Source organism: Eptesicus fuscus, chromosome 1 (assembly GCF_027574615.1).
Source record: "Eptesicus fuscus isolate TK198812 chromosome 1, DD_ASM_mEF_20220401, whole genome shotgun sequence".
In the NCBI taxonomy this organism is placed as follows: Eukaryota; Metazoa; Chordata; class Mammalia; order Chiroptera; family Vespertilionidae; genus Eptesicus; species Eptesicus fuscus.
In genome coordinates this window covers 39,481,777-39,509,350 of record NC_072473.1, presented here as the reverse complement: position 1 = coordinate 39,509,350, position 27,574 = coordinate 39,481,777, and positions in this window count along the sequence as shown.

The window sequence follows — 27,574 nt, the reverse complement described above, 5'->3', positions numbered from 1 at the left end:
GTCCATGGGTTATGCATGCATGCATACAAGTTCTTTGGTTGATCTCTTCCCACCCAACTACACACCTCCATCTTCCCTCTGAGATTCGACAGTCTGTTCCATGCTTCTATGTCTCTGGATCTATCTTGTTCATCAGTTTATTTTATTCATTAGATTCCACATATGAGTGAGGTCAAGTAATATTTGTCATTCTCTGACTGGCTTATTTTGCTTAGCATAATACCCTCCAGATCCCTCCATTCTGTCTCAAAGGGTAAATGATCTTTTTATGGCTGCATAGTATTCCATAGTGTAAATTTCTCCCCCACCCTGGCAAAAGCTGCCTGGATGGTAAAGGTGTGTGGGAGAAAGAAGTCCTCTGCTGTATGAGGGAATGACTCAACATAGGAAAGTAGGGTGGTTGCCTTCTGAGCTCTAACCCCAGAGCCCCCAAACCTGAATTCTGCTCACACAGCTCTAGTCCACTCTATTCTCCTCTGCCAGAGCCCAGAGTGACTGGCTGCACACAAAATTTGTGTGTTGGCCTTTTAAGAGGGTGCCTGCATTTCTAGCCTTCTTTCATTGGCAGACAGAAATTCTGATGTTTTTCATAGCCAGATGTTGTTTGGGCATCTTTCTCAGTTCTGGTGCTCTGGGCTGTGGAGCCCAGCTTGGGGTTTAGACCCCATAGTTCTTAGTAGGAACACCTCCCCCCCAAAACTGAAATATCCCTCCAGAACTTCAGCTGCGGTCTGTGGGAGCTGGGCTATCCCTTTTGTGCCTCTGCACTTTCTACCAGTCTCTATGTGATCTCCACCTCTGTCCTTGGTTTTAAGGGTTCTCTCCATCTAGTCTTCAATTGATTGCTCAGGATAGTATTTCTGTATTTTAGTTGTAATTCTAGTTTGGTTGTGGGCGATTGCCAGTGTAGCTTCCACTTACTCCACCAACATTTTGGAATCTCCAATACTCTACGTTTAATAGTAGATAAAACAATCAAACAGAATAAATGAGTGATAAACAGTGTAGTCAACTACAATTAAGAAACATATACAGAACACTGCACCCATAAACAAAAGAGTACACATTCTTCTCAAGTGTACATGAAACCTTCTCCAGGATAAATCATATGTTAAGTTATAGAAAAAAAATCACAATAAATTTTAAAAGATTGAAATAATCCAAACTACTTTCTCTCACCACAAGAGAATGAAACTATAAACCAACAACAGATTAAATACTAGAAAATTCACAAATATATAGAAATTAAAGATCAATTAAACAACAAATGTGGCAAAGGGTAAATCACAGGAGAAATTAAAAAATACTTTCTGGCTAATGAAAACAAAGTACAAAGTACCAAATTTATGGAATGCAGCAAAATCAGTAAGGAGAGGGAAATTTATACCTTTATATGCCTACATTAAATAGAAAAAAATATCTCAAAATAATATTCAAATTTTAAACCTTGAAAAACTTGGGAAATATTATCAAACTGAACCTAAAGCTTACAGGAGGAAAAGAAGAAGAATTAGAGAGGAGTTTTCAGGTAATAGAAATAGACAAAATTGATAAAACCAAATATGGTTGTTTAAGTAGATCAACAAAATTAACAAACCTTTAGTTTAGCTCACTAAGAAAAAAAAGACTGAGTAATTTGAGAAAATCAGAAATAGAATTGTGGAAATTACTACCAAACTTACAGAAATGAATATGTAGAAATTAGAAAATAATTAAAAATAATATGAGAAATTTTACACCAATAATTTAGATAACCTAGAGGAAACTGGAAAATGTGTAGAAATACATTAATTACTTAAACTGAGTGAAGATTAAATTTTAAAAAATCAGACAAAGATTTTAATCTGTAATGAAAAAATAAAACTTTCAGAAAAGAAAAGTCCATGGCCAGATGACTTCAAATAATCTAATAAGAATTAACACCAATTCTTCTCAAACTCTTCCAAAAACAGATGAGGAAACACTTTCTCACTCATTTTATGAAGTTATCGTTACCTTGATACCAAAGTCAGACAAAAATATCTCAAGAAAAAAAAATCTACAAACTAAGATCTGTTTTGAATATAGGTACAAAAATATTAAAGAAAGCACTAGCAAATGGAATCTGGCAGCATATTAAGAAGATTATATCTCATGGCCAATTGGGATTTATCCCAGGTATCCAAGGGTGGTTCAACAGTTTTTAAAATCAATCAATGTAATATAGCACATTAACATAGATAAGGAAAAACCCAGATGATCATTTCAATTGATGTAGAAAAATCAATTGACAAAATTCAATATTCTTTTCTGATTGAAAAAAATTCTGTAAACTATAAATAGAATGAAAATTCCTCACATGGTAAAGGCCATATATGAAAACCCACAGCTAACACAATACTCAAAAGCTTTTCTTCTAAGATAAAAATCAAGAATGGATGTCTGCTTTCACCACAGCTATTCTGTGTTACTTTGGAAGTTCTGGACACAGTAATTAAACAAGAAAAATAAATAAAAGGCATCCAAATTGAAAAAGAAGAAATAAAACTATTTATACACTAGAGGTCTGGTGCACGAATTTGTGCACAGGTAGGGTCCAGCCGGCCTGCCCCGACAGGGGCCATCGGGCCAGGCCAGTGTGGGAGAGTGCAGGAGGTCGACCGGCCCTGCCCCTGATGGGGGGGGGGGGCAATCAGGGGCAGGACTGGCCAGGGGGAGGGGCCATCGGCAGGTGGGGGGAGGCAATTGGGGCCCCGATCAGGCCAGTTGGCTGCCGCAGTGCATGTCATAGCGACTAATCATTCCGGTCATTCCATTCACTTAGCTTTTATATACATAGATGGGGGGTGAGTAGGGGCTGGGAGGAGGGGAGTAAGGGGGAGAAATGAGAGATATCTGTAATAGTATTGGCAATAAAAAGTATATTAAAATAAATAAATAAATAATACTTTATATTTGCAGATAGCATAATATTATAAACAAAAGCATTTTAAAGAATCCACAGAATAAATTAGTTGTGCTACTAAATTCTTCAAAGTTGTAGAATATAAAAACAACATGTGGAAATCAATTGCATTAATATACACTAGACTTAATATTGTTTAAATGACAGTATTCCCCAAATAGATTTATAAACCCATCTATGGTTAATTAATTTTAAGGTATTTGATTAAGATATAATTGACATATAAAATATATTAGTTTATGGTGTACAACATAATGATTCACTATATGTATATATCATGAAATAATCTCCACAATAAGTCTAGTTAACATCCATGATTACATATTATTTCAATTTTTTCTTGTGTTGAGAAATTTTGAGTTCTACTACTCTCTTAGCAACTTTAAAATATATAATACAGTCCTATCAATTATAGTCACTATGCTGTATGTTTTCAGCACTTATTTATTTTATAAATGGAAGTTTGTATTTTTTTGAACACCTTCACACATTTTACCAACTTCCCACCACCCACCTCTGCAATCACTAATCTGTTCTCCATACCTATGAGTTTGATTTTTTTTAGATCCCACATAACTAAGACCATGCAGTATTTGTCTTTTCCTGTATGTCTTATTACACTTAGCCTGTTGCTGTCAAGGTCCAAATGGCAGTATTTCCTTTTTTGTGGACAAATAAAGTTAATCAATTTTGACAAGGCTGGTAAGACCATTCTATGGGGAAAGAATAGTCCCTTCAACTAGTGGTATTGGTAATACTAAATAGCCACATGCAATAGAATGAAGTTGGAGGGGTGACATCAGCATCATGACAGCATGAGAGTACCTCCAGGTTATAAGTTGGACAGCTATAATTCAACAAAAGATTCCCTGCTCAACATATAAACACATCTGAGACATCACACACTGAGACATCTAAATGTGGGTATACCTGAATGAAAAGTGGAAATGAGATTGGGAGGGGGAAGGACAGAGGCAGAAGCCTCCCAAAGTTCTCTACTCCCTGTGCCCCAAAAGGCAGGATAGCAATGAATGGTTGAGGTGTAATCCCCACTGGGCAAACTTGGATGTTCAGAGATAGTAATTAGGCTTGGGTAGCTGGAACACATAGAGGCTGGTCCCAAAATCAGGGGTAGAGAATAGAGTAAAAAAAATCACACTGATCCACAGCCAGCCATCAACAAAGAATTTCACAGATGCAGAAACCCACTTACCCCATGCCCCTGTGTCCTGCCTGACAGTAAAATCCTTATTCAGCAGGTCACTAAAGGGCTGAAAAATACTTTCCAGCCTATGTAGTCTGCAGTCATTGTGGCTAAACCCATGAGAAAAGCATAATGGTGGATATGCAAACCCACTTCCTCCCACCCACCACTGCCCCATTAATCATGGTGCAGGCTGGTACAGGCATCTGGGTCAACTCAGACAGAATGACTGTGCTGGCAACTTCTGGCTACAGAAAGGTGTCATCAGGAACACACAGGACACCCAAAGCCAGGCACTTTTGACCCTAACAAGTGGTGCCGCAAGACCAAGGCAACCAGATAATAAAGGTAGCACCCACTTCCTTATGGAATACAGGGCGTTTTCCACAGTCAAGGCGACACCACCCCACAGAGATCTTGAGAGCCCCAGCAGTGCAGGTAGAAGAAAATAAGAACTTGCTCTTCACCACCACCTACTAGAAAACAAAAGAAAGATCTCTACTTATCAACCTGCTAAAGACTGAAGTATCAAATATTTCAAAAAGCAGATTTCAATTCCATAAGTGTCCAGGCAGAGAAATAATCCATCAAGCACAAATGAATAACCAAGGTTATTGATAATGAAACTTTAAAATCTCCATAAAATAAACTTTAAGAGAGGGAATAATGTAATTTAAGTAACAGAGAATTCAAAACTGTAGTTCTGAAAAAACTCAAAGAGATTTTTAAAAACTTAGAAAAGCAATTTAATAAAATTAGAAATAAAATCAATGAACAAAAGAAGTACTACACCAACAAATAGACTGAAACAATAAAAAAACAGAAATTCTGAAGCTGAAGAATGCAATAAATGAGATGAACAATGAACTAGAAGGCTTATGAAATAGACAAAACCATATGAAAGACAAAATTAGAGACATAGAATACAGAATACTAGAAGTGACTCAGGTGGAAAAAGAGAGATAATCAAGAAAAATTAAATAATTATGAGAAATATATCATAGCAGAAATACAGAGGATTATGAAAAACTACCAACAACTCTATTCCAATAAACTGGACAACCTAGACAAAAAGGACATATTCTTGGAAAAATACAAGCTCCCAAAACTCAATCAGGAAGAATCAAAAAAACCTGAATAAGCCGATAACTATCGAAGAAATTGAAGCTGTCATCAAAAAGTTTCCAGCAAACAAAAGTCCTGGTCTTGACAGCTTTACTGGAGAGTTCTACCAAATATTCAAAGAAGCACTAAAACCTAACCTCCTCAGATTACTCCAAAAAATTCAAGAGGAAGGCACACTTCCAAGTTCTGTCTATGAGGCCAACATTATTCTAATTCCCAAACCAGATAAAGACACCACAAAAAAAGAGAACTACAGGCCAATATCCTTGATGAACATAGATGCCAAAATCCTCAAAAAAATTCTAGCAAATCGGATACAGCAGTACATCAGAAAGATCATACACCATGACCAAGTGGGATTTATTCCAAGGATGCAAGGATGGTACAATATCCGCAAATCAATAAATGTGATACATCACATAAACAAATTGAGAGACAAAAATCACATAATCATATCAATTGATGCAGAAAAAGCCTTTGACAAAATCCAACACCCATTCCTGGTAAAAACTCTCAGCAAAGTGGGAATAGAGGGATCATATCTCAACATAATAAAATATTTATATGACAAACCTACAGCCAACATTATACTCAATGTGCAAAAACTAAACTCATTTCCCCTAAGAACAGGAACAAATCAGGAATGCCTACTGTCACCACTCCTATTCATCATAGTACTGGAAGTGCTAGCCATAGTGATCAGACAAGAAGAAGAAATAAAAGGCATCCAAATTAGAAAAGAAGAAGTAAAACTGTCCTTATTCATAGATAACATGATACTGTACATAGAAAGACTCCATCAAAAAACTACTAGACATAATAAATGAATTCAGCAATATAGCAGGATACAAAATTAACACCCAGAAATCTATGGCCTTTTTATACACCAATAATGAACTTACAGAAAGAGAAACTAAAAAACAATCTCATTTACCATTCCAAAAAGAAAAAATTAAGATTCCTAGGAATAAACTTAACTAAGGAGGTAAAAGACCTATACGCGGAAAACTATAGTACACTGAAAAAAGAGATAGAGGAAGAGGTAAACAGATAGAAGAACATACCATTTTCATGGACTGGTAGAATCAACATCATTAAAATGTCCATACTACCCAAAGCAATCTGTAGATTCAATCACTCCCCATTAAAATACCAATGGCATATTTCACAGACCTAGAATGAACTCTCCAAAAATTCATCTGGAATAAAAAAATACCATGAATAGCCACAGCAATCCTGAAAAAGAAGAACAAAGTTGGAGGGATCACATTACCAGATATCAAGCTATATTACCAAGCCACGGTTCTCAAAACTGCCTAGTAGTGGCACAAGAACAGACATATAGACCAATGGAATAGAACAGAGAACACAGAAATTGACCGAAGCCATTATGCTCAATTAATATTTGACAAAGGAAGCAAGAGCATACAATGGTGTCAAGATAGTCTTTTCAATAAATGGTGCTGGGAAATTTGATCAGATACATGCAACAAATGAAACTAGATCACCAACTTGCACCATACACAAAAACAAACTCAAAATGGCTAAAGGACTTAAATGTAAGACAGGAAACCATAAAAACCTTAGAAGACTCCATGGGCAGCAAAATATCAGACATATGTTATAGCAATATCTTTACCAATACAGCTCCTAGGGCAATGGAAACTAAGGAGAAAATAAACAAATGGGACTACATCAAAATAAAAAGCTTCTGCACAGCAAAAGAAACCTTCAACAAAAAAAAAAACAAGAAAGCTCAGTGGGTGGGAGAACATATTTGCCAATGCTATTACAGATAAGGGTTTACTCTCCAAAATTTACAGAGAACTCATACAACTTAACAAAAATAAGATAACAATCCAATTCAAAAACTGGGCAAAGGACCTAAATGGACACTTTTCGAAAAAGGACATACAGAAGGCCAAGAGACATATGAAAACATGCTCAAAGTCACTAATCATCTGAGAGTTGCAAATCAAAACAACAATGAGATACCATCTCACACCTGTCAGAATGGCTATCATCAACAAATCAACAAACAACAAATGCTGGCAAGGATGTGGAGAAAAAGTAACCCTCATGCACAGCTGGTGAGAATGAAAACTGGTGCAGCCACTATAGAAAACAATACAGTTTCCTCAAAAAGTTAAAAAGGGAACTCCCATTTGACCCTGTAATCTCACTTCTAGGACTATATCCCACAAAACCAGAAACACCAATCAGACAGGATGTATGCACCCCCATATTCATAGCAGCATAATTTACCATAGCTAAGATTTGGAAACAGCCTAAGTGCCCATCAGCAGATGAGTGGATTAAAAAACTATGGTACATCTACACTATGGAATACTACGCTGCGGTAAAAAGAAGGAATTCTTACCATTTGCAACGGTATCTATGGACCTGAAGAGCATTATGCTAAGCGAAATAAGCCAGTCAGAGAAAGATAAATATCACATGATCTCACTCATATGTGAGGATATAATGAGCAACATAAAGTGATGAACAAAAATAGATACAGAGACAAATGGCAGGATTGCGGGGGGCTTGTGGGGGGTAAAGATCAACCAAAGGACTTGTATGCATGAATATTAGCATAACCAATGGACAGAGACACTGGGGTGGTGGGGGGTTGCCCTAGGGGGTGGGAGTGGCCAAGGGGGGGTCATTTAGGAAAAAGGAGACATATGTAATACTTTAATCAATAAAAATAAGACATGTCTCATAGAGAAAGAGCAATATATGAATAATGGGTATATTAGAAGAAAAGAAGGAAATAGAGAGCCTATTCAAACAAATAATCACAAAGAGCTTCTCAAGCCTATAGAAAAAAAAAAAAAAAACGGATCCTCAAAACCAAGAAGCTAACAGAACACCTAATTATCTCAATCCAAAAGGTCCTTCTCCAAGGCACATTATATTAAATCTGTCAAAATTTAAAAACAAAGAAAATATTCTAATGGCAGCCAAGGAAAAGAAGATGGGGGAGAGAAAGGACTAAAGTTGCACAGGTGAATGGAGATAAGATGGAATCAGAAGAAAAAGAACTATTGTATTTTTGAAACTTTCTTTTACATTAACCTAATGGTAACCACACAAAAAAATCTAGAACTGAGACACATAACATAAAAATGAGGAAACAGTGGAGAAAATCATAGGATACCATCAATCTAAAATAACAGAAAGAAACACAAGAGAAATTAAAATACAAACCTACCAGAAAACAACAGATAAAATGGCTATAGGAAATCTTCATACATCATTAATCACCCTAAATGTAAATGAACTGAACTCACCAATTAAAAAGCACAAAGTAGCAGAATTGATATTTAAAAGAAAACCACAATAATATTTTGCCTTTAGGACAGCGGTTGCCAACTGGTGGTCCGCGGACCAATAATGATCTGTGAGAAAATTTTGGTGGTCCGTAGAAATATTTGAACATTATTTGCATTTTTTATGTTTTATTAATCCTAATAAGTATAAATAAAACAAAAAATTCTAAGAAATTCTTATATTCTGACTGACAATTTTTGCCTTTACATTGCACTAAATTAACAAAATATACTAGAGTCTAGTACATTTCATTAATTCCCCTTTCTAGTAACTAGAGAGGGGGGAACAAGAGAGGTACAAGTGGCTTCAGTATTGTTTCGAACATTACAGCAGTCACCCACTCCATGATTACCGATTCTCACCAATTGTTCTATTTGTTATTGTATGTAACTGTGTATTTTCTTTAACTGTTATATTTAATGGCATCAAATGGTTTGACTTTAATGACTATCATTTCTTGTTTGGTTTTAGATTCAAATGAAATAAACCCATAATGAGTGAAAAAAGGCAAAGGAGTATTTTGCATTTCTTTAGTAATACAAAAGATAATGTAACTAATTATAATAGTAATATGTGTATTTCACTTAACAGTGAGCTGATGAATGAATCAGTCTCCACAGTCCTCGTCAGGCACCATTAGGAAGAACATTCGAACTGGAGGTGGAGAAAAGAAAAAACTCAAAGTATCAAGAAAATATGATTTGAACTACTTGAAATTTGGATTTCTTAAAGAACCTGGTAGTGAGCTGAATCCATGACCACTTTGTGTTTTGTGTTCTGAGTGTTTATCCAATGATGCCATGAAACCTTCCAATCTCAAAAGACACTTGCAATCAAAACACCCGGATTTAGCTAAACAAACCACTTGAATATTTTCAAAGAATGCATGAAAATATGCAAAAGTAAGTAATTGCTCTAATAAAAATGACTATTGGAGATAAATCCTTATTAAAGGCTTCTTATCTGATAACACTTCAGATCACAAAAAATAAAAAGCCGTGTACAATTGGAAAAGAATTAAGCCTTGCATGTTACAAGCCTGTGAAGAGATTTTGGGAAAACAGGCTGTCCAGAAACTGAAAGCAATTCCTATGCCCACTAACATTGTCAAACACAGAATTGAAAACATGGCTGAAAATATTGAAAATCCTATATAATAAAAACCTAATATGCTAAGTGTCCAGTCATCTGGTTGTCCATTCAACCAATCAAATCGTAATATTCTAATGATATACTAAGGCTGCTCAACTGCTTGCTATGACATGCACTGACCACCAGGGGGCAAATGCTCCAACTAGTAGGTTAGCTTGCTGCTGGGGTCCAGCTGATCAGGACTGAGTGAGAGGGGCCAGACATGCCCTGGAACCCTCCCAGGTTCCTTCCGGTTCCTCCCCTGCTGGCCAACCTGCCACGTCCCTCCCTGGCCCTGATTGTGCACCAGTGGGGTCCCTCAGCCTGGCCTGTGCCCTATTGCAATCCAGGACGCCCCAGCAGGTGTCAGAGAGCCAGTTTCAGCCCGATCCTGCAGGCCAGGCTGAGGGACCACACTGGTGCATGAATTCGTGCACTGGGCTTTTAGTCAAGCTATAAAAAGGGTGAAAAATTCACCATTTTATTCAATTGAACTTGATGAATCAAGGGACGTAAGTAACAAAGCACTCCTCCTTTGTTTTGTGAGGGTTGAGTGTGAAGGAGAGTTACAGGAAGAGCTACTTTGTTCACTCAATTTGCCAGGTGAAACAACTAGCTCTGAGATTTTTGAAGCACTTAGTTATTTCCTGGAACATGGAATTGAATGGAAAAAAATGTATTGGGATATGTACAGACAGAGCTGCAAACATGACTGGACATCTTTCAGGAATTGCTGCAAAGGTGAAAAATGTTGGTCACCCAGACATTTTGTTTACACACTGCATTATACATCATGAGCAACTTGTAGCAAAAAATATGTTCCCAGAACTACATAAAGTATTATCAGATATTATTAAAATTATAAATGAAATTCAACACAAAGCTCTCAGTTCTCGAATATTTGACGCACTTTGAAAATAAATGGGTCCCCAGTATATTCACCTTCTTCTTCACCCTGAGGTGAGATGGCTGTCGAGGGGCAAGATACTACTAACCCAGCTGTTCACCCTGTGTGAAGAAGTCAAAGTATTTTTCCAGCAACAAAATAATCCGAAATTAAAAGAACTTTTCTCCAACGATGAGTGGGTAGCCAAGCTTGCATACCTGGCAGATATTTTTTCATTATTAAATGAATTAAACCTATCCTTGCAAGGACAACTTCAGGACGTGTTCACACTGTGAGGTAAAATGGGTGCTTTTCAAAAGAAAATATTACTGTGGCAAAAGCAGTTGGCTGAAGAAGATCTGTAAATGTTTTCAAACTTTGATGAATATATGAGAGAGAAGGATGTCAACTGGTAGGTGGTAACCATTGTTCAACAGCACTTAGAATCACTCACAGAATATTTTGGTCTTTATTACACAAAGAAAGAAGATTCCAGACATGGCAATATGTGGACAATAGATCCATTTGCAGCAAACATTGAAGATAGCAATTTAAGCATGAATGAAAAAGAAAGCCTCATTGATCTATCATCCGACGACAGTCTTAAGGCTAAATTTCAGTCATCCTTATCAAGACCTCATTTTTGGATCTCCATTAAAAGTAAATACCCATTGCTGAATGAAAAAGAAATAAAAATTTTGATTCAATTTTCAACAACATATTTGTGCGAAAAAACTTTTTCATCTGTCATAGCAATTAAAACTCGGTACCGGTCTTGACTTGGAATAAATGAAGCTCTCCATCTTGCAGTAACGTCATTGGAGCCAAATATCCATAAACTTATTTCAAGCAAACAGGAGCAAATATCACCTTCTTAAAATGTGTAATACTTAAATAAACTTCAATTATTTCATAAAAATTAAACTTACTTTAATAAACTTTTTATAATTAAACAACCTTTAAAGATTTTGTTATGGTTAAATAAGTATTTATAATGTTGTTATATTAAATAGGTGCATTTCATATTAATAAAATGAAAGTTCTTTGATCATAATTTTACAAATGTATTTATCTTTTTAAAAAAAATTATATTAGTGGTCCGCAGGATTTAAAAGTATGAATTTAGTGGTCGGTGAGGTCAGAAAGGTTGGCAATTGCTGATTTTAGGAGACACATCTCAGTTACAAGGACAAACATAGATTCAAAGTAAAGAGGTGGAAAATAACACTCCAAGCAAATGACATACAGTGAAAAGCGGGTATAGACATATTCACGTCTAGCAAAATAGATTTCAAGATTTTAAAAAATAGCAAAAGTCAAAGATGTACATTTTATGATAAAAAGAACAATACATCAAGAAGACACAACACTTACTTAATATATATGCACCCAATACTAGAGCACTAAAATATATAAAGCAAATACTAATAGAGGAGAAACACAATTATAGTAGGGGACCTAAATATCCCATTGATAACAATGGATAGATCATCCAAACAAAAAAATCAATAAGGAAATATTGGTCTTTGATGACACATTAGACCAAATGGACATAATTGATATTTACAGAGCTTTTTGTCCCAGAACACCAGAATATAGACTCTGACCTAAAGCACATGGAAAATTCTTAAAGATAGACCTTATATTGGGACACTAGCCTCAAATAATTTAAGAAGATTTAAATCATACCAAGCATATTATCTGACAACAGTGCTTTGAAATTAGAAATCAACTGCAAAAAGAAAGTGGAAAGCACCACAAATATACGGAGATTAAACAACATGCTACTAAACAACAAGCAGGTCAAAGAAGAAGTAAAAGATGAGATCAAAACATATGTTGTAACAACTCAAAATGACCATATGACTTATCAAAATTTGGGGGGACTCCAGGGGAAGATGGCTGTCAACAGGAAGGCAGACTGCAAGACAGTGTGTGAGTGAAAGAATGAAAGGAGAGTGTGTGGATGTACGGGGAGAGTATATTTGTGGGTGAGCATCAGCTATACTCCAATGGACTGTTGGGAACTGCCGGACGGCTCCCCTGACCAGGCAGCCTACACTGCTGCTAAAATCTCTCCCAGAGCAATGGATTCTACCGTGGAGATTGCACCATCTTGAAGGGGAGAGTGGCTGTTATTTGAAGCCTATACATCCCACAACTCTACAAACAGAACACCCAGGGACCAACTGCGAACCCAGAAACACCAGATCTCAGGCAGTGCGAATACGCTGACTCGGAGGAGCTCTGCACCTTCTCAAGGAAAGGTCAGATTATTCCTAGGGAAAGGTAAGGTCTGCGATACAGGCTGGAGAGAAAAACACGTGAAACAGGATCTAGAAGTTGGGAGAAGTCTCCACCCCACAAAATCTGTGGTTGTGATCCGCAAATGTTGAAGGGGATCCACAGGGCTGCTGGCAGAAGGGAACTCTAAAAATCAACCGATAGCTGGACTGGGCTCAAAAAGGCAGCATGAAATTTTTACCAGTGTGCTGGCTGCTTAGTTCCAGGGGAAAAAAGACGTGCACAGAGAGGATCATAGAGTTGCACACAGTGCCAGAGGGTAAAAGTTGTGAGTTCGCTCACTTACTCAGGCTTTTTGTTCTTTTCTCTTTAAATTATTGATTTTGATTACTAAGCTTGGTATATAGGATCACCCAATTGGGGACACTCTAAGAGACTGCAGGGGAAAGTTGTTTTTGTGGAACCTGGGGATCAGAGTGGGGAATAACAATCAGAGAACCAGCTCTGGGGCAGTCCATTCCCCCAAATCAGTGTTAAGTGAGACAGGGAAAACAAAATCTAAACACTAGCTAGAGAGGACTTATAGACCCAGAGGTCAATCCAGAAACACTTCCACCCATGGGTTGAATCACAAATTGATTCTTGTGTAAACACAAATAAAGGAGTATAAGAAACAAAGAAGTACTGCCTGTTGAAAATCATGACTGTGGCTTACAACACTGAGGAGCAGTGGAACTCAGGGAACTTCAATACTGTCCTGATTAGGAAACAGGCATGCCAAACAGAACAGTAGAAGTGAATGACCTTCACTACTGCACTTTTTTTTTTCATCTTTTACTTAAGAAACTAATTTTTTTTTCTTTTTTCCTCACTTAATTTTACCTTTTTAATTGTTATATTTTTATTTTTAATCAGTATTATTACTACTACTATTTTACCTTTTTTTAAAAGTGTCATTTTATTTTCTCTTTATTTTATTTTGGGATTAGTGTTCTACATTCTATTTTCATCTTTCTTTAGCATCATTTTACTCTATCTCAAATTTACCTTTATGCCAACACTCTCTTCCTCACTTTTCCCCTTTTGTTGTCCTGTTTTTCTTACCATAATCCTGCTTTAGATTTTCCCTATTCTTTCATTTTTACCCTCTGTTAAAAATTCATTCTACTTATATATCTAATTTCCAATCCCCTGCTCTAAGTCCATACACACCTCTTTCTTCTCTCCCTTCACTATCCAATTTTTTCTCTCTCAGTTCTTTTGTTGTTGTTTGCTGATTGTTGATTAGATTGGTTTTATTATGCTTGTTTGTGAGATTGTTTTGCTTTTGCTTTTTATTTTTTTGTTTGTTTTTGTTTGGTTTTTGCTTCTGTTTTTCCTCACCTCACTTACTATTACTTGTTGTTTGTAGTTTGCATTCATCTTTAGGTATGTGTTGCTTACATGTGTTGGGATTAGTGGCTATTCTACTGGAGTTTTATCACCATATAAATAGTCGCCCCCTTCTTTTTTATTCTCTTTCTTTTATCTCTTACTTTTTTTTTCCTATTCTCAATATCATTTTTGAACTCCTTTTTTTTTTCTTTCTTTCCTATCCCCTAATTCTCTTTTCTCTGGTGGCCACCTTGATTTGGGGGTTATTAGTATCATGAATAAATTTGTGTTAAGTGCCTTGTGCATTGTGCCTTGCTGTGTTGTATTTTGTGCCTTTAAATCAATGCAAGAGAGAGAGAACTACATAACAAGACACCAGGAGAAGAGAGATAAGGGGGAGACAAAGAAACAGTCCACATATCAAAGAAAAAGAGGCATCAGCAGAAAAGGAAGTAAACAAAATGGAGGCAAGCAACAAGTCAGAGAAAGAATTCAGAGAAATGGTCATAATGTGGCTGAAAAGAATGGAAGACAAATACAACAATATGTGTAAGAACCAAGAAGAAATGAAAAATGACATTGCTACTACAAATAACTCAATAGAAAGCATCAACAGTAGACTAGAAGAAGCAGAGGACCACATCAGTGAGCTAGAAGACAAGGTACAAAAAAATACCCAAGCAGAACAGCATCTAGAAAAAAAAATTAAAAATAGGAGGAGAGCCTAAGGGAACTTGGGGCAACATGAAACGAAACAACATCCACATAATAGGGGTGCCAGAAGGAGAGGAAACAGAGCAAGGAATAGAAAACCTGTCTGAAGAAATAATGACAGAAAACTTCCCTGATACAAGGGGGAGAAAACCTCACACAAATCCAAGAAGCTCACAGACTCCAAAACAAAATGAACCCCAAAAGACCTACGCCAAGGCACATTAAAATTAAATTGGCAAACACCAACAACGAAGTAAGAATTTTAAAAGTGGCCAGAGAGAGACAGAAGGTAACCTATAAAGAATCCCCCATCAGACTACCAACTGATTTCTATACAGAAACATATCAGGCCAGAAGGGAATGAAATGAAATATACAAAGTCATGCAAAGGAAGGGTCTGAATCCAAGAATACTCTACCCAGCAAGGCTATCAATCAAAATTGAGGGGGAAATAAGGAGCTTCACAGACAAAAAAAGACTAAGGGAGTTTATTACCACCAAACCAGCAAAGCAAGAACTGCTAAAGGGTGTGCTGTAAAAAGAAGAAATAGGAAGTGAAGAAGGAACACAGGGGTAAAGAATAAAAATGGTGACAAACAAGTACCTATCAATAATAACTTTAAATGAAAATTGATTAAATGCCCCAATCAAAAGAAATAGGGTAACTGAGTGAATAAGAAAACATGATGCATATATCTGCTATCTACAAAAAACCCACTTCATAAAAAAAGACGCACACAGACTGATGGTGAAGGGATGGGAAAAGGTTTTTCAGGTGAATGGAAATGAAAAAAAATCTAGGGTAGCAATACTTATATCTGAAAACTTAGATCTCAAAGTGAAGGACATGATAAGACATAAGGAAGGCCACTTCATAATACTAAAGGGACAATCCAACAAGAAGAAATAACTCTGGTAAACATATATGCACCCAACAGAGGAGCACCCAAATACATAAAAAAAAACATCTGGAGGATATCAAAAGAGAGATAGACAGCAATACAATCATAGTAGGGGACCTAACTACTTCACTATCACAATTGAACAAATACTCTAAACAAAAATCAGCAAAGAAAAATCAATCCTAAATGACTCACTAGACCAGATGGAATTATTTGACATCTTCAGAACATTCCACACCAAAGCCACAGAATATACATTCTTCTCAAGTGCACACAGGTCATTTTCAAAGATATAACATATTTGGGCAAAGGCAAAGTCTCTGCAAATTCAAGAAGATAGAAATCATATCAATCATCTTCTCAGATCACAATGGCATAAAACTGGAAATCAACTACAATAAAAAAAATCCAAAAAATCAAATACCTGGAGGCTAAAAAGCATGCTATTAAACATAGAGTGGGTTACCAGAGAGATCAAAGAAGAAATAAAAAAATATCATGGCAACAAATGACAATGAAAACACAACAATCCAAAATCTATGGAACACAGTGAAAGCAGTCTTGAGAGGGAAGTTCATAGCTCTACAAGCCTACTGCAAAAAAACAAGAAACAATGGTAATAAATTACCTAACCCTACAACTCAAAGAGTTAGAAAGAGAGCAACAAGAAAAGCCCAGTGTAAGCAGAAGGAAGGAAATAATAAATATCATTGGGGAGATAAACAAGGTAGAGACAAAAAAAAAAACACAATACAACTGATCAACAAAACCAAGAGCTGGTTCTTTGAAAGGATAAACAAGATTGATGAACCTCTAGCCAGCCTCACCAAGAAGCAAAGAGAGAGGATCCAAGTAAACAAAATCAGAAATGAAAGAGGATAAATAACAACAGACCCCACAGAAATACAAAGGATTGTTAAAAAATACTATGAAAAACTCTATTCCAACAAACTGGACAACCTGGAGGAAATCGACATATTCCTAGAAAAATACAACCTTCCAAAACTCAATCAGGAGGATTCTAAGAATCTCAATAGGCCAATTACTATGGAAGAAATTGAAGCAGTCATCAAAAAGCTTCCAGCAAACAAAAGACCAGGGCCTGACGGTTTCACAGGGGAGTTTTACCAAACATTCAAGGAAGAATTAAAACCTATCACCCTCAGATTATTCCAAAAAATTCAAGCAGAAGAAACACTTCCAAGCTCATTCTATGAAGCCAGCATCACCCTAATACCAAAACCAGATAAAGACAACACAATGAAAGAGAATTATAGGCCAATATCCCTCATGAACATAGAGGGCAAAATTCTCAACAAAATTCTAGCAAATCGGCTCCAGCAGTACATCAGAAAGATTATACACCATGACCAAGTATGATTTATCCCAAGGATGCAAGGATGGTACAGTATCTGCAAATCAATAAATGTGATACATCACATAAACAAATTGAGAGATAAAAATCTCATAATCATATCAATTGATGCAGAAAAAGCACTTGACAAAATCTAACACCCTTTCTTGATAAAATCTCTCAGCAAGGTGGGAATAGAAGGATCATACCTCAACATAATAAAAGCCATAAATGACAAACCTACAGCCAACATCATACTCAATGGGCAAAAACCAAAACCATTTCCCCTAAGAACAAGAACAAGACAGGGATGCCCACTCTCACCACTCCTGTTCGACATAGTACTGGAAGTATTAGCCATTGTGATTAGACAAGAAGAAGAAATGAATGGCATCTGAATTGGAAAAGAAGAAGTAAAACTGTCCTTATTTGCAGCTAACATGATATTGTATATAAAAAAAACCCTTAAGACTCCATAAAAATTATTAGACTTAATAAATGAATTTGGCAATGTAGCAAGATACGAAATTAACACCAAGAAATCTATGGCATTTCTATACACCAATAGTGAACTTACAGAAAGAGAGACTAAAAAACTATTTTCTATCACACTGAAAAACCATTTTCCATCAACACCAAAAAAAAGAATAAATAAGATACCTAGGAATAAACCTAACTAAGGAGGTAAAAGACCTATACGTGGAAAACTACAGGACGCTGAAAAAAGAGATAGAGGAAGAGGTAAACAGATAGAAGAACATACCATATTCATGGATTGGTAGAATCAACATCATTAAAATGTCCATACTACCCACAGTAATCTATAGATTCAATGCACTCTCCATTAAAATACCAATGGCATATTACACAGACCTAGAAAGAACTGTCCAAAAATTCATCTGGAATAAAAAAAGACCCTGAATAGCCACAGAAATCCTGAGAATGAACAAAGTAGTTGGGATCTCAATACCAGATTTCAAGCTGTATTACAAAGCCACTGTTCTCAAAACAGCCTGGTACTGGCACAGAACAGGCATATAGACCAATGGAATAGAATAGAGAACCCAGAAATTGACCCCAACCACTATGCTCAATTAATATTTGACAAAGTTGCCATGAACATATAATGGAGTCAAAACAGTTTCTTCAATAAATGGTGTTGGGAAAATTGGACAGATACATGCAAAAAAATTAAACTAGACCACCAACTTACACCATATGTAAAAATAAACTCAAAATGGATAAAGGACTTAAACATAACACAGGAAATCATAAAAATACTAGAGAAATCCACAGGCAGCAAAATCTCAGACATATGCCAAGCAATTTATTCACTGATACTGCTCCTAGGGCAATGGAATGTAAAGACAAAATAAACAAATGGGACTACATGAAAATAAAAAGCTTTTGCACAGCAAAAGAAACCATCAACAAAACAACAAGAAAGCTCACTGTATGGGAGAACATATTTGCCAATGTTATCACCGCTAAAGGTTTAATCTCCAACATTTATAGGGAACTCATACTACTTAACAAAAGGAAGATGAACTCTCCAATAAAAACATGGGCAATGCACCTAATTAGATACTTTTTGAAAGAAGGCAGAAGGAAGGCCAAGAGACATATGAAAACATGCTCAATTTCACTAATTATCCAAGAGATGCAAATCAAAATGACAATGCGGTACCATCTCACACCTGTCAGAATGGCTATCATCAACAAATCAACAAATGACAAGTGCTGGCGAGGATGCAGAGAAAAAGGAACCCTCGTGCACTGCTGGTGGGAATGCAGACTGGTGCAGCCACTGTGGAAAACAGTATGGAGTTTCCTCAGAAAACTACAATGGGAACTCCCATTTGACCCAGTAATCCCACTTCTAGGAATATATCCCAAGAAACTAGAAACACCAATCAGAAAGGATGTATGCACCTCTATGTTCATAGCAGCACAATTTACAATAACTAAGATTTGGAAACAGCCTAAATGCCCCTCAGCAGATGAGTGGATTAGAAAACTATGGTACATCTACACAATGGAATACTACACTGCTATAAAAAAGAAGGAATTCTTACCATTTGCAACAGCTTGGATGGAACTGGAGACCATTATGCTAAGTGAAATAAGCCAGTCAATGAAAGAAAAATACCACATGATCTCACTCATTTATGGAAAATAAAGAACATTATAACTTGATGAACAAAAAGGTAGATACAGCCCTAGCTGGTTTGGCTCAGTGGATAGAGCATCAACCTGTGGACTGAAGGGTCCCAGGTTCAATTCCGGTCAAGGGCATGTACCTTGGTTGCAGGCACATCCCCAGTGGGGAGTGTGCAGGAGGCAGCTGATCAATGTTTCTCTCTCATTGATGTTTTTAACTCTCTATCCCTCAAAAAAAAAAAAAGGTAGATACAGAGGCAGTAAAGTGTAATGCACCAAACAGACTGTCAAATTACAGTGGGAAGGCTGGCAAGTGTTGGGGAGGGGGAGAAAGAGATCAACCAAAGGACTTGTATGCATGCATATAAGCACAACCAATGGACACGAGACACTGGGGTGGTGGGATGAGGGCATGCTACAGGGGTTAGGGGAGGCTGGTGGAAGGTTAATGGGGAAAAAAAGGAGATATATGTACTACTATGTGTAATACTTTAAACAATAAAATAAAATTTAAAAAATAAAAATAAATGAATTATCCTATATAAGAAAGAGGTAATATGCAAATTGACCATCCCACCCTCACAAAGATGGCTGCCTATGACCTAATGACTGAACACGCAGGCTACGTGCGGCAACCAGGCCGTTAGGGGGGTTAGTGCTGGACGACAAAATGACTGAACAAGCAGGCTGCGTGGGGCAACCAGGCCGGTGGGGGGCCCTGAGGGGCGACCAGGCCGGTAGGGGAGCAGTTAGGGGTTACCAGGCCGGCAGAGGGGGGCAGTTGGGTGAGCAGGCCAGCAAGGGGGGCAGTAAGAGGCAACTAGGCCAGGGGGGGGGCACTTGGGGGTGACCAGGAAGGCAGAGGGGGGCAGTTGGGGATAACCAGGCCAGCAGGCGGGGCAGTAAGGGGTGACCTGGCTGGCAGGGGGGGGCAGTTAAGAGTGACCAGGCTGGAATGGAGGGGACAGTTGGGAGTGACCTGGCAGGCAGTGGGGGGAAGTTAGGGGCAACCAGGCCAGCAGGGGGGTGCAATTAGGGGTGACCAGACATGCAGGCAGGTGAGCGATTAGGAGCCAGTGGTCCAGGATTGTGAGAGTGATGTCCGACCGCCAGTTTAGGCCCAATCCCAGGATATTTACATTATGACTCATAACAGTAGCAAAATTACAGTTATGAAGTAGCAACGAAAATAATTTTATGGTTGGGGGTCACCACAACATGAGGAGCTGTATTAAAGGGTCGTGGCATTAGAAAGATTGAGAACCACTGATTTAGAAACAAATGAGATAAGAAAAGTTTCCCAGAAAAGAAAAAGTTATATCACCATCAAACCAATATTACAAGAAAAGTTAAACTTTCTTTTTTTAAGAAGGAAAAAAAGATAAAAAATATGAATAATAAAATGGCAATAAAAAAATCAATGAAACCAAGAACTGGTTCTTTGAAAAAATAAGCAAAAGTGATAAACCTTTAACCAGACTCACTAAGAAAAAACAAAAGAGAGGACACAATTGAATAAAATCAGAAATAAAAGAGAAATAATAAGTGACACTAGATAAATACAAAGAATTATAAGACAATATTACAAACAATAATATGCCAACATATTGGACAACCTAGAAAAAAATGGACAAATTCCTAGAAACATACAATCTTCAAGACTGACTTAAGAACAGAACATCTGAACAGAGTTAACTACTAATGAAATTGAATCAGTAATCAAAAACTCTCAACTAACAAAAGTCCTGAACCAGATGGCTTCACAGATAAACTTTACCAAACATTCAAAGAAAAATCAACACCTAGCCATCTCAAACTATTCCAAAAAATTCAAGACTAGGGAAAAGCTCAATTTATGAGGCCAGCATTACCTTGATTCCAAAACCAGACAAAGACATTACATAAAATAGAAAATTATAGGCCAATATCTCTGGTAAACATAGATGAAAAAATACTCAACAAAATATTAGCAAATAAAATCCAGCAATACATTAAAAAGATCTGACACCATGATCAAGTGGGATTTATTCCTGGGATACAAGTATGGTTCCATATCTACAAATCAATTAACCTGATACACCACATAAACAAAATGAAGAATAGAAATAATATGATCATATTAATAGATGCAGAAAAAGTATTTGATAAAATTCAGCACCAATTTATGAGAAAAACTTTCAGCAACATTAGAATAAGAGGAATATACCTCATTTTAATAAAGGCCATATATGACAAACCCATAGTTCACATCATGCTCAATGATGAAAAGTGACAAGTGTTTTTCTTAAGATAAGGAATAATACAAGTATGTCCATTTTGACCAGTTTTATTCAACACAGTTTTGGAAGTCCTAGCCACAGCAATAAGACAAGAACAAGAAATAAGAGACATTCAAATTGGAAAAGAAGAATTAAAACTATCATTATTGGATCCATGATGGCAGGAGATTAGGTGGAAGCTACACTAACCTTCTCCCAGGACCAAATAGGACTTACAACGAAATTATAGAAAAATCATCCTGAATAACCAACTGAAGACTACCTGGAGAGAAGCCTTATAACAACTTACAAAAGAAGCCACATCAAATCTTGGTAGAAAGTTAGAGGTACGAGAGGGCTGGTCAGGCTCCCACAGGTGGCAGCTGAAATTCCAGAGTGATATCTCAACTATGGATGAGTTCCCCGTGAGAAGTGTGGGGTCTAAACCCCAAGCTTGGCTCCCCAGTCTAGAGCACCAGAACTTGGAAAGGCTCCCACATAACATCTGCCTGTGGAAAGCTGCAGGGTTTCTGTCCATGAGGGAGAGATAGCTAGAGGCATAAGCACTCTCTTAAAGGACCAATGCACAAAATTTTGTTTGCAGCCACTCACCCTGAACTCCAGTGGAGGGAGGGAAGAGCAGACTAGAGCCACATGAGGAGAATCTGGGGTTGGTGGCTCTAGAGTAAGAGCTGAAGGATCAGCCACAAGAATTCCTATCCTGAGTTATCTTCCCATACTGCAGAAGCCTTCTATCTCTGAGAGAGAGTTCCACTCCATGTGGTATCAGCTGGGGTAAGCAATAGCCCCACCCACAGGAATGCCTCTTACCTCACCCTGTGGAGGTTAAGCCCTGCCTAGGAGTACAGCTACAGACTCTTTCAGGGATTAAGCCTAACATGACACTACAGGCAAAGGTAGATCTCTGGGTACTTTGAAACTTTGGCCAGCTTGCCCCTAGGCAGTATTGGTAAAAGCCTGCCTTGGTGTGCATCTTGTCCTTTCCACATGCACCCAAGCCCTTCAGAGGGAGGCACAAGCTGTGGATCAACCAGGGCAACCTGATAGCTCCAAACAGGTTGCCCTGGGCCAGTCACAGCCAGCATCTGACATAGACTTGCACCAGAGTCCCTCAAAAAAGGCCAATAAAAAACACACCCATTGGCCAGCTTCAGACATGAACAGAGCAGGATCAAATAAGCTTCACAAGCAGCATATCTACAGGGAAATCTGGGTAGGTACTAAACCCTGCCAAGGCAAATTCCACTTCATGTGATCAGCCCCTGCACAGCAGCTTGCACTTTGTGTTGGTGGTTGAGCTTCACAGTCATCCAACCTGAGCTTTGATCACACACACAAATGGACCAATAGCAATCAAGACTTAATTACAACAGGAGGGCCCACATAACATGCACACAGGACATTCCTAGAGCACCCAGTTCAGATGAGCAGGGAGACTGCACCACTGGGTGCCTTTATGTTAAAGCTGTCCCCACATAAGGCCAGCCTACCAAAACTGAGAGTCATAGAAAAACTATCAAATATATAGAAATAAACATAAAGAGGCAGCCAAAATGGGGAGACAAAGAAAGAGGCACCAAATGAATGAATACGAAGATACTCCAGAAGAATGGCTAAAGAAAATGGAGGCAATCATTTTATCAGATACAGAATTCTCCCAAAACTGAATCAGGAAGAATCAGAAAACCTGAAAAGGCCAAAAGCAACTGATGAAATAGAAGCAGTAATAATAATAAATAAATAAAACTCTCGGGGAAAAAAAAAAAAGCATGACTTCACAGGGGAGTTTTACCAAGCATTCAAAGAAGAACTAGCACCTATACTCCTCAAACTATTCAAAAAAATCAAAGAGGAAGGAACACTTCCAAGCTCTTTTTATGAGACCAGCATTACTCTAATTCCAAAATCAGATAAATATTCTACAAAGAAAGACAATTATAGGCCAATATCCCTGATGAACATAGATGGTAAAATCCTCAACAAAATATTAGCAAATCAGATTCAGCAATATATTAAAAAGATCATAAATCATGACCAAGTGGAATTTATTCCAAGGATGCAAGGCTGATACAATATTTGCAGATCAATAAATGTGATACATTACATTTACAAATTGAAAGACAAACACCACATGATAGTATCAACAGATTCAGAAAAAGCATTCAACAAAATCCAACACCTATTCTTGATTAAAAAAAACTCTCAGCAATGGAAATAGAGGGAGCACATCTCAACATGATACAGGCCATATATGACAAACCTACAGCAAACATTATACTCAATGGGCAAAAACTAAAACCCATTTCCCCTAAGAACAGGAACAACACAAGGATGTCAGCTTTCACCACTCTCATTCAACATAGTACTGGAAGTTCTACCCACAGCAATCAGATAAGAAGAAATAAAAGGCATCCAAATTTGAAAGGAGAAAGTAAAACTCTCATTATTCACAGATGACATAATATTGTACATAGACAACACTAAAGATTCTACAAAAAAACGACTATCCTATATAATAAAAGCCTAATATGCTAAGTGTGCAGTTGTCCAGTCGTCCGTTCGACCATTCAAAGCGCAATATGCTAATAATATGCTAAGGCCACTCAACCGCTCACAATGACATGGACTGACCACCAGGGGGCAGAAATTCAACCAGTCAACCAGTCACTATAACGTGCATTGACCACCAGGGGGCAGACGCACTGGTAGGTTAGCTTGTTGCTGGGGTCCAGCTAATCGGAGCTGAACGAGATGGGCCGGACAGGCCCTGGAGCCCTCCCACAGTCCCTCCCTGGCTGGCCAACTTCCTGTGTCCCTCCCTGGCCTCAATCGTGCACTGGTGGTGTCCCTCAGCCTTGCCTGCACCCTCTTGCAACCCGGGATCCCTCAGGGGATGTTGGAGAGCCGGTTTTGGACCAATCCTGCTCAACGCAGGAGCTGCCCTCTGGTGGTAAGTGCACTCTCACAGGGGGAGCACTGCTCAGCCAGAAGCCAGGCTCACAGCTGGAGAGCACAACAGTGGTGGTGGGAGCCTCTCCCGCCTCCATGGCAGTGCTAAGGATGTCTGGCTGCTGGAGAGTAGGCCTAAGTAGACAGTCAAACATCCCCTGAGGGCTCCCAGACTGTGAGAGGGTGCAGGCTGGGCTCAGGGACACCCCCACCACCAAGTGCACGAATTTCATGCACCAGGCCTCTAGTATTTAATAAATGAATTTGGAAATGTAGTAGGATACAAAATCAACACCCAAAAATCTATGGCATTTTTATACACCAATAATGAATTCTCAAAAAGAGAAACTAAACAAGCAATCACATGTGCCATTACAACAACAAAAATTAAGAAACTTAGGAATAAAATTAACACAGGAGGCAAAAGACCTGTACTGAGAAAACTACAGGATATTGAACAAAGAGGTAGAAGAAGATATAATGTGGAAGAATATATCGTGTTCATGATTGGTAGAATAAACATCATTAAAATGTCCATACTACCAAAGTCATTCTACAGATTCAATGAAATCCCTATTAAAATTTCAACAGAATATTTCACATATCTAGAACAAATACTCCAAAAATTTATATGGAATGAAAAATGACCCCAAATAGCTGCAGCAATGTTGTGGAAGAAATTCAAAGTTGGAGGAATCACAATACCAGATTTCAAGTTATACTAAAAAGCCACCATAATCAAAACAGCCTGGTACTGGCATAAAAACAGGCATATAAATCAATGGAACAGAACAGAGACCCCAGAAATTGACCCAAGCCATTATGCTCAATTAATATTTGACAAGGGAGGCAAGAGCATACAATGGAGTCAAGAGAGTCTCTTGAATAAGTGGTATTGGGAAAATTGGACAGATACATGAAAAAAAAAAAGAAAGAAAGAAACTAGACCACGAACATACACAATACACAAAAATAAACGCAAAATGGATAAAAGACTTAAATGTAAGCTGTGAACCCATAAAAATCCTAATTGAAACCATAGGCAGTAAAATCTCAGCCATCTCTCATACTAATATGTTTATGGATACATTTCCTAGGGAAAAGGAAACTAAAGAGAAAATAAGTGAAGGGGACTACGTCAAAATAAAAAGCTTCTTCACAGAAAAAGAAACCAACATAATGAAAAGGAAGCCCACTGTATGGGAGAACAGATTTGGCAATGATACATCTGAAAAAGGGTTAATATCCAAAATATATAAGCAACTCATACAATTTAAAAAAAGGAAAACAAACAATTAAATTTAAAAATGGGCAAAGGACCTAAATAGTCACTTCTCCAAAGTGGACATACAAATGGCCAAGAGACATATAAAAAAAAATGCTAAAAGTCACTGATCATCAGAGAGATATAAATTAAAATGACAATGAGGTATCACCTCACACCTGTCAGAATGGGCTACCATCAACAAATAACAAGTGCTGGTGAGCATGTGGAGAAAAGGGAACCCTAGTACACTACTGGTGAGAATGCAGACTGGTGCAGTCATTATGGAAAACAGTATGGAATTTCCTCAAAAAATTAAATAGAGAACTGCCACTTGACCCAGTGATCTCACTTCTAGGAATATATCCTAAGAAAACTGAAACACCAATCAGAAAGAAGGTATGCACCCCTAAGTTCATAGCAATATAATTTACAATAGCTAAGATCTGGAAACAGTCCAAGTGTCCATCAGTAAATGAGAGAATAAAAAAGGTGTGCTACATTTATACCATGGAATACTATGCAGAAATAAAAAAGAAGAATCTCTTACCCTTTCAGAGAGCATGGTGTGACCTGGAGAGTATCATGCTAAGTGAAATATCTGAGTAAGAGAAAGACAAGCATCATATGATCTCATCATATGTGGGACATAATTAACTAAATAAACTGATGAATGAAGTGGATCCAGAGATATGGAAGCATGGAACAGAGTACAGTATCTCAGAGGGAAGGCATGGGATGGTGGGTGGGCAAGAGGTAATCAACCAAAGACCTTGTATGCATATATGCATAACCCATGGACACAGACAATAGGGTGGTGAAAGCCTGGGGAAGGGGGAGGGGGCAGGCTGGAAGGGGTCAATGGGGCCATATGTAATACTTTCAACAGTAAAGAATTATTAAAAATAAATAAATAAATACATAAATAAATAAATAATAGAAAATAAAAATGAAGATTATTTAAGGGACCTTTGGGACAGCAATTAGCACACCAACATCCACATAATAGGAGTACCTGAAGGAGAAAATAAACAGCAAGAAATCAAGAATCCATTTGAAGAAATAATGGCTGAAAACTTTCCCAACCTGGTGAAGGAAAAAGACACACAAATCCAGGGAGTACAGAGAGTTCCAAACAAGATGGAACCTAAGAGAGCCACACCAAGACATAATTAATGGAAAAGTTTAAAGACAAAGAAAGTATCTTAAAAGCTGCAAGAAAAAGTCAGTTACCTGCAAGGGAGCTCCCATAAGACTGTCAGGTGATTTCTCAACAGAAATATTTCAGGGCACAAGGAATTGGCATGAAATATATGAAATATTCAAAGTGATGAAATGCAAGTTTCTACACACAAAGCTGCTTTACCCAGCAAAAATATCATTTAAAATTGAAGCAGAAATAAAGAGCTTCCCAGACAAATAAAGCTAGAGTTTGTTACCACCAAACCAGGATTACAATATATTACAAGACCTTAGAGGAAGAAGGAGGAGGAAGAAGAGGAGGAGGAGGAGGAGGAGGAACAGAGGACCATAGTTAAAAATATTAAATGGTGCTGGGCTGGCATAGATCAGTGGTTGAGCATCTACCTAGGAACCAAGAGGTCACAGTTTGATTCCTGGTCAGGGCATATGCCTATACTGTGGGCTCAATCTCCAGTGTGGGGTGTGCAGGAGGCAGCCGATCAATGATTCTCTCTCATCATTGATG